This window comes from Pogona vitticeps, chromosome 5, assembly GCF_051106095.1.
Source record: "Pogona vitticeps strain Pit_001003342236 chromosome 5, PviZW2.1, whole genome shotgun sequence".
NCBI classification, from domain to species: Eukaryota; Metazoa; Chordata; class Lepidosauria; order Squamata; family Agamidae; genus Pogona; species Pogona vitticeps.
In genome coordinates, this window is record NC_135787.1 from 136,179,532 (window position 1) to 136,193,907 (window position 14,376).

The window sequence follows — 14,376 nt, forward strand, 5'->3', positions numbered from 1 at the left end:
TAGGTATTGGAATTTTGGTGCAGCAATGGCCTCAAGGAAAGGGCATGGGAACAAGAAGAGCAAGCAGCCTGTGAAAAAGCAGGTAACCCCCCCCCCCGTTTCCCTGCCTCAATCATCTTCGGATGAAGAGGCATGACCAATATGGCATCAGCTGCAAGAAAAAATTGCAGCACTGGAGGCTGAGAGAACAACTCAAACAACTCAAACCCCTTTAACAAAATATGAATTTTGAAAAATCACTGATTTAGCATTAGGCAAAGCAGGTGTTCACGGTTTGAGGTTTGGAACCCATTCATTTAGAATTGGGGCGGCATCAACTGCAGCCGCTTTGGGTTATCATACAGATGACATTAAGTGGTTGGGGCGCTGATCATCCACCGTCTATGGAAGATATGTCAGGACACTCCCTCATGTCTGTGATCACAGTGCTTGGGGGAGAAGATCTGCTGGGGCCGCTCCTGGATCAACAGTCAACAAAAGAAAGAGACTTGATGTCCAGGGGTGGTCAAATTTGGGCCGGCCGGGTTCTCGCTGTCTTCATGACTGTGAGATCTTGGGACTTGGGACTTGCCCATAGTTTGGTAGGGGTCTGTTGAGACCCCTCTGCAGAACCTGATTCCGCACTACAGCAGGAACCCCCCCTTTTTCCTTTGAGGATAAATATAAATATTCTATAAATTATTGCCCATGGTTATTCCATAACAGTTGTCTTGTGTCTTATTCCAGGGTAAGGGGATAATGTACCATCTCACTCTTTGAAATTTTACCCTACCCACCTACCCCACTAACCCTAAATTCCCCTCCTCATAACCCTATCCCCATTGAAAAGAATAAAACATTAAGATAGATTTTTATTTCTCATTTGCCTTTTGATGATGGTGATGATATGATGTTGCGTGATGATGATGAAGATTATGAATGCAATATGAATGCAATAGCTCTGATAATTTTTCTTTTTCATGCAATGTTTCTGCTTTTGAAGTAAATTGATTTTCTTTTGCCTTGGTAGTGTTCGTCCCTTTTGGTCATTTCCAGCTGTACAATTTGGAGCTATTGTGACCTTGATAGCCTTCTTGGGTCACAAAGATGCCCCCTGCCCACCTGTATGCTTGGTTGTTGCTTTATGTTTATGTTTCAGTATTTGGGATACTCTGTATTCAATCTGCAAAACATGTTACTTAAAGCAGTGGTCCCCAACCTTGGGGCTCCAGATGTTCTTGGACTACAACTCCCAGAAGCCTTCACCACCACCTCTGCTGGCCAGGATTTCTGGGAGTTGAAGTCCAAGAACATCTGGAGGCCCAAGGTTGGGGACCACAGACTTAAAGGATTAGCTTTGCTTTCCTTATTGGGGATGGGAAACCTTTGGCCTTTTGGATATTGCTGGACTGCAGTTCACAGAACCTCTTACCATTGGCCATGCTTGCTGCAGTTTCTGTAAGTTCAGACTCGAAACCTATGGACAGCCAAAGACTTGGATGAAAGATTTACCCCTTGCTTGACAAAGAACTATGTGACACTCAAGCCCTTATGTGGAACACTGTGACTCTTTCTGGGTCCCGTTAGTTCAATATTTTATCAATTTTAATGTATGGATGAGTCTGTTGTTGTTTTTGTTCCTCTTTTAAAATTCCCATGATGATTCTCATTTATATTTCTTTATCTGTTTCCACTTCTGATCTGAACTGTTTTACAACTGGCTATGGCTTCTTACCTGTTCCTATAATTTTCATATATAGCAAAAGAAATAGAAACAAGGTATGTATACTGTATATATATATATATATATAAGCCTACAACCTTGCTTCTATTTCTTTCACTCTCACTTTCTTCTCTTCTCTCCTCCCCCATGACTCTGAATTAAGGTTGCTTTCTCAATGAATTGGAAACAGAGTAGACTTTTAGTGCATTGAGGTGGAGGAAATGATTCTACAATCAATGTTCCAGTCAATCTCTTCAGTGATTACTGAAATCCTCTCAGGCCAATATTCAAACTACAGTTGAGTCCTCTCATAAGACCATTCACATTATGTGGTCTACCTCTCAGTACTTATGAAATAAAGAGATAGCACCACAGGTGAGAAAAGGAAAGACCGATATTAAATGACAGTGCTCTTTTATGGTCTTTTATTCCCATAAATAAGGATCATCTTACTTTAGTCTGAGCACAATCTATTAGAAAGATTCTTACACACAGACTTTCATGAGCAAAGGGAGAACTTAGAAATTCTAAATGCTTTAAAAGTCCTGTCAAGTTTAGCAGGATTGCTGCATGTATCTTGCTTACATTTAACCATCTATGGGTAAGAAAAAAAAATTAGATGGATGGGTTGTTAAAAGGACTGATACACACAACTTTTCTTTCTTTCTTTGATTTTGACAATCCATCATGTTACAAGTAATACATACAAGGCTTAACATCCTAATCTATCATTTTATTATGTAATTTAACTGTTGACCACCTGCTATTCTCACATTTCATAAACTCACATTTACACCATTCCCCGTTTCATCTTAGAAAAATAATGACCAACAATCTAAATGCTCCAATTTTTTTTTCTGAGCCACGTGTTTCCACATTTATTCTATTGACATATTTTAATAGAGACCTCCAGCTCTCTGTGAATCGACTATGCCTTATTTCTCCTCTATATAATCTAATTTTACCAGTCATTTTTTCCATCAGCATTGTATGCCATATCTTATCCATAAATGTGTGCAATGAAAGATCTTGGGCATTTTTCCAATTTCTAACAATCTTGGATCTTGCTGTCCCCATAAGATTTGCTACTAATTCTTTATTTTCAAGTTTCCCTTTAAATATTGAGAATAACAATAATGTTTCATTCATATCTATTTTTTGATTAATCAATGTCTCTATCCATCTAATTACTTCACACCAGAATGCTTCTATTTCAGGGCAAAATATCCACATGTGCTCCAAAGTTCCTTTTTGTCCACATTTCTTCCAGCATTTATTTGATAAATATTTATTAATCCTGTGTAACTTTGTAGGATATAAATGCAACTGGTGCCCTACCTTCAGAACCATTTCTTCCACATTTGCTGATATTGATTTATATGGGTACTTATTCCATATTCCTGTCCAGGCTTCCTCCTGAAACACACAACTCCTAAATAACTGTACCAATGCATTTTTCTGTGCTCCTGTAAAAACACTGCTGTAGAGTTGGAACAATGTACATTATTCATTTCTGTGCATCATGCTCATGAATGTTTGAGGGATGGGATGGGATAGGTGAACAAAACCATAGGGCAAATGGTGAGACCTACATTTACTCGCATTTCAACAATGTAGTAAAGACTATGAGAATTATGATTATGAGGACAAAGTAAGAAGATCCCTACTGTCTTTCTGACCTTGCTTCACTTTCATTTATGTCATTCATTTATTTATTACATTTCTTCCTAGGATAACAAACTGGTTTGCTTCTCTCTCATTTCATCTCTCATTTTATCCTGTGAGGACAATTTAGATGGAGAGATAATGGCTGGCTCAGAGTCACATAGATCTGAGAGTGGGTTCCTCAGATTCACAATCCTAGTCTGGCAGTAAATAACCCAGCCTTTCCTGATGTTGGATTTTCCAGTGGTGCTTTTGTTCTATGGCTCCCGAATAGTTGACCAGGCTGTTTGAGCATGATGGAAGTTTTAGTTCAACACATCTGGAGACCGCAGAATATGGAAAAGCTGCATCACTACATTATGTGGGGCCACTTGAACTACTTCCACTTTCGGATAAACAATTGCCTGCTTTCTTCCTTCTCACCGCACTTCTCAAATGGGACAGCAGCCTAATTGAAGAGTGGAGCATGGGGAGAGGACAACATTCTTGCTTGCTTGTTGAAATTTCCACAATTTTGGTTCTGAAGGAAGAAGTGATGAAGAAGGCTCAAAGGAAATGCCCCCCCACCCTAACTTGCTTCACTGCACAGGGAGCCATCAGGGAAGGCCGACTTCTGTTCTCCTCACTTGTATGTGCTGGGCTTTGGCAGAGTTTGGTGTGAGGAAAATTGAGTGTGGCCTTAATTAAAAATAATAATAAACGTCTTCTCATTATGCAGCAGATAAAAATGCCTGTGGCAGGAACTAACAGAGCAGATTGAACTATAGTCTCCCTTAGTAGACCACCTGTTATTTGTTAGTTTACCTCACATGGCATGTATTTGTTTCAAGACATTCATTCAGCGACTCTGGCAAGAATAAGAATAAAAGGTTTTATTTTATTCACCATTCTTCTTAAATGAAAACAAACGTTATTTTGTGGAAATGTTAACTTGTTACATTACTGAACTTAACTGCTTAATTCACTTCATTGCTAACTAACTGACAGAACACTTCACTCTAACTGTTCACTTCTGACTCAATAACTCAACACACTGACAGAAAACTAACAGAACCCTGACTGGGAAAAAAGGCAAGAAAAAGAATCTGGGGTACACAGGGAACTATTGGCTGTTACTGAGTTGATTTACAGCAACCCCAGTCCAGAAAGTTCCCTTCCAGCTAAAAACTTAAAGGCATCACGTGGCTGTGCAATATATGTGCAGTATATAAGCTGTGCTTATATTGCATGTCAAAGGGATGGATCTGTCATACAGTGCAGCAATTCTGACACTACTTCAAACACACTTCTTACATATTAACATGATTCTCAGCATATAAAAAATTAATCTGACAGTTGGCAGAGAAAGATGAGATGCTGGCTTGGAAATACCCACTTAAGTTCTCCCTTTTTGCATCTTCCTGTCCATCAGATGGGTGTGCTTTTCATTCTCTAGATGTGTGATAGTTTCTCATGCTAGCAACACTCTGTCAATACTTCAGTGTAATTGTTTGTTAGCATTAACATTTTGAAGGTGAGTAACAAAGAGTGCATTCTCTTACCAGCAGCTCTTCAGGATAAATCTGCCAATAACAGTGCCAGAACTTTTTCACTTTGGAGTAATGCTATTTGACTGGCAGGCTGTCATTTGCCATCTTGTTCGCATTTCCAACAAATAAGATACTGTATTTCCTCAACATCTGCTAAACTTAACATCTTACATGCTTTTGGATTCCTTTCTCATCCTCCAACTAGCCTGATGAGGAGTCAGTGTTTCTGCTGAAACCTTTCCCCTGTACAAGACAACATCTCTCTTCACAGACTCCTGCTGCATGTTCTACATATCTGAAAACAAAGTATGCCTCAGAAAGTATGCCTCAGAGCACGAAAAACCCACAACAACCATGCCTCAGAAACATTGTTTTATCTTAATATAATAATAATCACGTGCTATAGAGTCTATTCTGACTTATGGTGACACTTTTTCAGGGCTTTCCAGGTAGACAACACTCAGAAGTAGTTTTATCATTCCCTTTTTCTGGGGGTGCCCTGCATCTGTTCAGCTTGCCCAAGGCCACACAGGCTGGCTCTACTTGCAGGAGGCACTGTGGGGAATCCACCTCCCTATTTCTGGCACCACTGTCAGATTCTTAAACCACTGAGTTATCCAGCCAACTTTACCTTATGCACAAATTAAATCAATAGATTGATCACCAAACATGTATATGATAAATCAATTAAATTGCCTTTGATCAAGTGGAACACTTGTTTTAATGGAATTGCATAGCAACCTGAATTTCATCCAGGACCATTCACAGCGAGATGGACAAAAACTGTTATTTTTATACTGGGAAATATTCCAGGGAAGTACTGCCTTTTTATTTGCTCAAAAAAGAAAAGAAAATGTGACAGGTTATATAATTAAAAAACAAGTGGAAGGAATACTTAGCACATGCTTCCCCCCCCCCCCCAGTAAAAGTCTGGAGGCAACACCATGTGGAAATCACAGAATTTTGCAGTGGGAAAACTGTCTATAATCCTGATTTAAAACACAGGATGCAGTGACCAATCTGTTAATGAATTCCAATATTGCTGCTTCTCATTCCAATAGCTTTCCTGTTTACAAAATACTACCTCAAGACTTCCCTGTTTACAAAATATTTACATTTTGGAGCAGATCAATGTCTTCTTTGTACTGTATGTAAAGTCCAGGTTAATTATTTTTGACCATATAGTAATTAGCTTTGTGGAGTTGCTTATTTGCAGTTAGAAGAGGATATGATAACTTAAGTACTATCCATAGTACAGGAGGCTGTGTATTTCCCTTTAACTATGGTAAGACTGGCCAGAATCTTATTCAGCCATTATATCTGCAAGCTCCTACTTGTGCCAGCTATTTTACTTTTTTGCCCCTTGCACTAGGAGGTACCCATTAACTGGGTGACTTGATACCATTTTTATCAGCTGCAAACTTTGCTCCCCCCCCCAAAAAAAAAACCCAAGCCAAGATCACAATTGATTGACTTGAGGGGGAGGAAGAGCTGGTGGTTCCCAGATGGCTTTGGTGATGCTGGAACAACAAGATGCTCTCCTGGTCATTGCTAAAGTCTGTGTTTGAGTGCTTTCTAGTATTTTGTTAAATTCAATTTCTGCAGCTTGGAATACAGTGGTGCCTCGCTTAGCGATCGCTCCGTTGAGCGATGAATTTGCATAGCGAGGGGGTCCGGGCCATCGCTGGAGCGTTCGCTCAGCGATGGCCCCTATGGCATTTTTTCGCTGTGCGACGATCGCTAAGCGATTCGCTTACCGATTTTTGCACAACGAAGCGGGGGGAAACAGCCGATCGGCGGTTCCAAAATGGCCGCCGCAACTTTTCCCACCGCGCCCTCGCTTTGCGAGGGCCCGAAAATGGCCGCCCCTATGGAAAAGCTTCGCTCAACAGTAAGTTTAGGGCCCATTGGAACACATTAAACCAAGTTTAATGCGTTTTAATGGGTTTTTTTGTTCCGTTGAGCGATGTTTCTCATAGCAATGGTTAATCCGGAACGGATTAACCTCGCTATGCGAGGCACCACTGTACTTCTATTGGTATCTCATCTGTTCCCCTTTACTTCTTCCAATTACTTTGAAAGCAGTGTTCATGTCACTTTCTAAAATGGCAGATTCTCCCCTGCAGGTTTTTTCTCCAATGGGATAATTTGTCCTACTTGCACTTCTGTCTAATTCTTCAGTACATTACTGTCATCTTTTATTTACTTCTTGGTTGGATGTTAATTTTTGTTGTTAAGAAATATGTACATGACTAGGGTAACATCTTATTAAAAATGAACCAAAAATAAATTGTCACCTATGTCTGTCCAAGACCAATATTTCACAACTTCTTTCAATGGATTTACAGAACAACCTTTTGGGAATTCACAGGCATGGTTAAAATCCTTTTACAATCTGAAATTGCAGGAACAACCTTGTAGGAATACATTTTGGGGAAATGAATATCAGGGAAATGGCCCACCACTGTGTTCATGCATGCTAATGGCAATATAAAAGAATGAATGTGAATGGATATTGGGTGTCTATCTTAATTGGTTTTCCCACCTTCAGGGTAAGATCTCTTCCAATGGATACCATGAATTTATCCTATTGTCATCTTTTAAGTTGTGACTCACATTTTGCTAACACATTCAAAAATACTGTTCTCAGTACTTTCTCTCAGTTCTATAGGGAAAGAAAGATGAAAATTAAACACTTGGTGACAGAACTGAGATGGTGGGATTTGGTTGTTTTTCACAAGTAGGAGAGGAGCAATTTAAGAGATGGTGCAATTGGATTAACGACCTGCAATCTTCTCTCACTTTCAGAGGCTCCCATTAGGATAGAAACATATGCAAGTGAGTTTCAAGCAGCTTAATTGTTCTCCAGAGTTTACATCTGTGTTGAACAGCTTTACATTTAAAGTGTGTGGCATGCTTTCTCTAGAGGTGTAACATATTACACATTAGCCCATCTTATTTGAACAGAGTGATAAATTCTTGTAACACCTTTGTTTATTCTCACTTCCTAATTAATACTTCATACTCTTAACTTGAGTGTCTCAGTGGCATTTTTTTTTCAAGACATACTTTGAAATTTATATTCAACCACACATTTTTGTTATTTATTGCTTGCTGTGTGAACTTGAGAGAGAATTGTTACATAGCTAAAATGACACTATCTATACACTATATAGCACATTTATGTACAAAAGCAAGGAAGGCAGAAAATGGATATCCACAATGAAATATTTTAAAAGTTCCTTGTAGCATTTTAAAGGCTAACAGGTTTTTTTTTTGAATGACCTTTCATGGCTTCCAGCCCACTAGGCTACAAATGTCTGCTTTTGGGATGAACATGCATCCTATGATTTGGTGCAGACTCTGCGTCAGTTGATCAGAAAACAGCCATATTCAACTTGAATTGATTGAAAGGCCATCTAATGTTTTGGAGCAAATAATTTGGTTTTGAATCTTGATTAAGAAACCCAAAATCTGTGTGCATTCAGCTAACTATCAAGGGCAATCAAATATCTGTAAGTCTTTTCTTGCTGGGCTATAATTTTTTAGACCAAGTACTGCTTGTGTTGATAGCCACTGTGATAAAACAACAACAACAACAACAACAACAACAACAACAACAACAACAACAACAACAACAACAACAACAACAACAACAGCCACAGAGCTGGAAGGAACCCTACAGATCATTGACTCCAACCCCTGTTAAGGAGGCACAGTAGGGAATCGAACTCACAGCCTCTGGCTCCTAACCAGAAGCCTAAACCACTGAGGTATCCAGAAGTTCAAAAGGGGACAGAGTGTTGGATTAGGATTTAGGAAACCCAGGTTCAAATCCCTGCTTGGCCATGGAAATTCACTGGGAAGTAGAAATTGCAAACAACTCCTTGAATGTCTCATATACCTCAAAGACCCTGTTATGGTTGTCATGAGTCATAAGTCACTTGCTGGCAGATAACACTCATTTGTGTTGGAGGGAATTTCAGCTGTCACCTTAGACTCAGGGAGTTTGGTCCAAGATTGACATTTTTGGTTCAAGATTGTGAAAAAGGACACATATCCAAAGCAAGTACCTTCTTGCAAACTCAGATACAATAGTTTTGACATTTACGTTTTTGGGAGAGATAGAAAGCTTGGGGGAAAAAAAACAATAAAACTGGCCACTGGATCAGACCTGCAATATAGTATTTCAACATCATCTCCCGATGCACTCAGACTGGGAGGCTTCAATATAGATTTGCAGTTATGAAAGGCCACAGCTGCCTGTCAAATCACATCCCTATTCTATCTTCCTCCACCTGCCAACTGCACACTTTTTAAATATTAAAAAACAAGGTTCTTTCTGGAGATCAGTGTTGCTCTGTCCAGTAGAATGCAGTAGTGTAGGCTCATTGCATCAATGGGGATTTGGTGAATCAATTCCTTTGCAAGGTCTATTGATCCAAATGGGTCTGCTCTATGACTTACTTTAGCACAGCAAGCCTCAGTTAAAGTTGGCCCATCTGAATCAATATAAATGTATGGAGGAGTTGCTTCACTAAATCCTCCTTGATTCATTGTATCTACCCTAGCATGATTTACTACACTGAGCAACAGGATTTTGGCTAATGTTTATGGTACCCAAAATCCAAATTGCTAACAAATTTCCTAGAGCATTCAGACTGAATTCAGCCTACTCCAGTGGAGTTCTGCTTTGATTTGGCCACACTAGTCCAATTGGGCCCTGTCTTCAGGGTTTGTCTAGATCTGAAGCATAGACCTAGCTTTTGATTGAAGGAGAAAATACTCTGAGCATGAGAAAAGAAGTGCCAAGAAGGTATTTTGGAAACTATAATGAGTATTTCTGCCTTTCTCTTACTAATAGCCATAAAGAATATTAAATATATGCTATTTAGGTCTCTGTAGCTGAACAAAGGAACACATTTGACTTGGTCCCTTTTAATATTTATTTTAATTCTTTGTCAAAGGACTATGCTTTAATAAAAGATGAATGATGCTTTTCTTCTGGATACAATTTGGCATTCCCATTAACTAGTCTGTGTAAACCTACTTGAATTGTAACAGAAAAACACTTTTTCAAGAAAAGCAGAAAACAAATGTCCCAGCTATTTTATTCTCAATAAACTATCTAAAGTTGAAAAATGTGTAAATTGATCTATTTTATTAGGCTAACCCTGGTGATGCAGGAGTATTCACGTTATAATACAGTGAAAAGTAAATAAAGGGGTGGTTATTGTATATGTCGATAGTTGTTAAGGCATTTTTGTAAGATAAAAAAGAGAAAAACAATGCAAATATTTTATATATTTGTCTGTACTTGAAATGCTTCATGTAGATACAAAGTTTGGTAATCTTCTTAAATGTAGATTAAATATAAATATGAGAGCCGCTTATCAGTCAAATACATGGTGACTGTGCAGATTACTGTCCTGACATATCTTGCCTGCCACTTATCTATATGTTTCTAGCTTTCACCCAGAACACAGAACAAAATCCATTGCCCACCTCTAACTCCTAAATAATATGTGCTAAATAAACGGGATTTCCATGCGATTTACTTCAGAAGTCCCATTCATTTAGGGGTCTCCCCTAGCTGGGACTAATAACATCTATCTTCTGACCCCTTGGACAGAGTTTAAAGATTTATTGCAGGCATTTCTTAGATAACAATACCCACCCAATGATTCATAAGGCCGGATTGGTACACATAGCTATGGTAATGAACTACAGCACAAACAGAAAATAAAGAGGCAATTGTTGATACCTACCTCTTTCAGCTAAGAATGCAGAATTTATGGCCAACTTCAGGCAACGATCCTCTCAGTGATTTTGAGCAGTTAGTGAGTCCAGACAGTGGCAACCTAATACACCTATTTCCCACCAACAAAACAAGGGATCAGATCCTTTGAAAGAATTTCACTCTCGTCCCCACATCTAGTGTGCACTTTTTTCTTACATCCTTTTACGTGTTTTTTTTTTTTGCCTTTACACACATCAGTCTGTAGATTTGCCAGCTACAAAATACGGAGCAAATTAACAGTCTTATAACACATGTTTATGAATCTTCAAGGTGGCAAAATAAGTTGTTTTTTGTGCAACAAGCTAACTTAGCCACCCCCTGCAAGCTGCTTATATGTATGTCTGGAGGGCTCTATGGATTGAGATTTGGACACTATATGAAAGACATAATGAATGACAGAAGGGGGGGGGAGAGAAGTCACATCCCTCTTTGCCAGTTCTCCTTCTCAAAATACACCTTCCTTTTCTCTCCCACCCCCACATTAATCAAGATCTAATGCAGAGGCAGGAGAGAAGAATCTGCTCTCCTTGATTACACAGTGAGGGGAAACAGTATCCTTCCTTAATTAGTATAACAAAAATTAGTGTGGCACTATAAAGACTAACATTTCTTTCAGCACGAGCATTTGTGGATTCCAAGCTACTTCCTCAGAGATCCAGAGTGCACCATTTAGCCACAAGTTTGCTCTCAGTGTCTGAAATTCAGTATTAATCCAGTAACCCAGTATCAAGATTGATGCTCAAGAACAACCTGCTACAAGACAGCACTCAAAAAGAAAACAAGATTTGTAGCCACCTGTAGCTTCTCAGGGACCTACACATCTCATTCTGGACAACAACACTTCCCCCTCCCAAAATTTGGGAAGCAGACTAATGCTTACTCACAAACTGCCTTTAATCTTAAATAAGCACTGACCCCATGCAGCAGGCTGTACAACATGGGTATTTAGACAGGAACAGCCCTAGGTGCCAACTGTGTCTCCCCACACATCTACTCTACTAGCACCATTATAGATCCCAACAATCTTACTCACAGTAACAGAAGCTTATTTATTTGTTAATTGGCTAATGCAGTTCCTTGCCAACTACACATGGCAAACAGGACAGCTCTATGTGATGACCATAAATCTAACATCAGAAATCGCAGCACATGTATGCCACTTTTAGAACACTTCAGCCTCCTGTTGGTAATCTCAAAGTGGCACTAGCAGGAGAAAAGGAGATTGGAAAGGGAGGGAGCAGAGTCCCCATTACAAGCACACCTTCTCCATGGTAGACATTGCCATTGGTGTTTAGCTCTCATCTTACATAGTGATCATGCTGACATTGGCACATCCTTGTGTTGATGGTGTATGGAGGAGCTCAGAAAATATCAGGACTTCCATCACTGCTTAACTACTCACATGAGTGCAACTGCGGTGAAGTCAAACCAATACAAAAATTGCTCACCTCATCTGTATCTGAGTGGCTAAGCAGTGATGGTTTTAAAAAATAGTTATTTGAAAAGTGAAGCTGGAGAGGCCATATGTGAAAACTGTGCCACCTCAGTGACGTGTGCTTGATCCTTCTAATGGAGGAAGATTTTCTCAATTAAAAATGATACAGCTTCTGCTCCGGATACACATTTTCATTTTTCCATTAGCGACTATCCTATTTTGTCTGTATTCCACACATAAAAAGATTGGTCTCATACTCTGTTCTCTCCTTCCTGCGATATGTATTTAATTAAAAATTCAAAAGCCATATACATTCTTTTACATCAAACTCTTCCCCCACCATCCTCCTAAGAGATAAGTCTAAATCGCAGTTCTTGTGAACATATTGCATTAAACCAAATTTTCTTCTTCCTTTCTTTTGCTAGTTTGAGCTTCAATTTTTATCTGGGTTGCTAAAAAAAGAACAAAGGTGGAATAGGCAAAAATGCTCAGGATGCAAGATTTGACTCGTCTCTGTTGAATGTATTCTTTTTACCAGCTACAAGGCCATTTATTTCCTTTCTTCAGCTCCAAACTTCATGAGCTGTAGAGTCTCTCTCTCTCTCTCTCTCTCTCTCTCTCTCTCTCTGTGAGACACAGGGTGGCTCCAAGGGATTTTTCTGCTTGAGGCAAAACAGTGTCCTTGCCGCTCTATGTTAAAAAAAAGCTGACCAACCTGAGAGTTGAATAAACACCAGGAATGGATAGCTTCCATACCTGATGAATATGGTGGAGAAAAGATTGTGTGACCCATAGCTCTGCCCTTCAAGAAATGGATACTGTTTGGCAACTCAGAAGGAACAGTTAGGGGCTTTCACTCTTTCCCCAGGATCTGCCATTTGAAGCAATTATCTGATCTGATCTTTAATATTTATATGTCCCCTTTGCCCACACAGCTCGGAATAAAGAGGCAAGACACATAGGTTGTGTTAAACTAGGGGCACAACTTTTTTATTTAACTTTTAATTCCCCTTTCACAAGGGGGCCTACCACAGTGCAAAGCTTATCTGAATCCGGTGTACCTTTTATTTGGACCAGACTACCCAGGGGTCAGTTTTCTGGCCCTGGAGAATGCTGTCATCTGCCCAGCACAGATCTGGCTACCCAGTTGTAGGAATACTCCCAAAGCTTGCTGCCTGGGAGAATCCTTTCAACCCCACCTCCCTCTATATGAACTTGTGGCTCTAAATTTAGGGAAGTGGGCTGTCTGGCACCCTCCTTGGGTGCCCCTGTAGCTCCCTTCCCTCTCTTACCTTTGCACTGCCTGCCATTGAGACCTAATTAACATGGTTTCCTATTTATCATGCCCTTCTGTAATCACTACAAAGTAAGAATGGGATGGGCGAAAACACACCTGCTCCCTATATGGCCAATCTTGGGAGCAGGTCAAAAATTCCCACCCGGCCCCGAAGCGACCAGCTACTTTTATTCTTAGTACTCAAGGGTGGGCAGGCAGGCTGTGTGCTCAACGGCAGAAGAGAAGCTGAGGCAGGGAGGCTCAGCCTTTAAAAGGCTGGCTTGCTCACCCGCTCCCTTGGCGCTGACGTCATCAGCCTGCATTTGCCATCTCCAAGCGGGCAGGCAAAGGGTCTCCACTTCGGCAGCTCCACGCCTCACAGAGCAGCCTTCTCCTCAAAAAACACTTACGGTGGCTTACAGTATAAAAAGAAACGGTGTTAGAAGCCAAGAAGAATACATCGTTACAATATAGTTTTTAAAAAGAATGAAACTACTATAATATGAAAACTGATAGATAAAGCTTGGTTACTCTACCTAATGGTAGAGATGGTTGTGAATGCACATAATACTTGAGATTTATTATCGGCCCAGTGTATGCTGCAGAAGCTGCTTTACCAAGACTGCCAAATTTGCTGGATACAATCTGTAGCAATCTCTTTTCTTCATTCTTTCTTATCTGTCAGAAGGACTTTGACCCCTGAGAGTTCCATCCCATTCTGAAATGTGAGAAGGCAGTTTCAAAGCCTGAATGGCGTCTGCATTGTGGTTAGCAGTTACCCCACTGATGGTACTATATAATTGCTATGTATGTTTAACAGAAAGCTTTGCACAACCTACCATGTTATGGAGCAATTAGCAGTATGCCTATGATTAACAAAGGTTGGGGACAAAATGGTAGAAGTTTGTCACCATTGTTTCAAAGACATTTGTTTGGCTAGAGATTGGACTAGAGGCATGCTTGAGTTGA

General features: G+C 39.9%; 1 protein-coding gene across 1 annotated transcript in view; it reads left to right on the top strand.

The window, feature by feature from the left end:
* The window catches only part of LOC144583284 (uncharacterized), a 624,829-nt gene that overhangs the window by 210,518 nt on the left and 399,935 nt on the right, over positions 1-14,376 (top strand). The gene's annotated exons all lie outside the window — the stretch shown is intronic.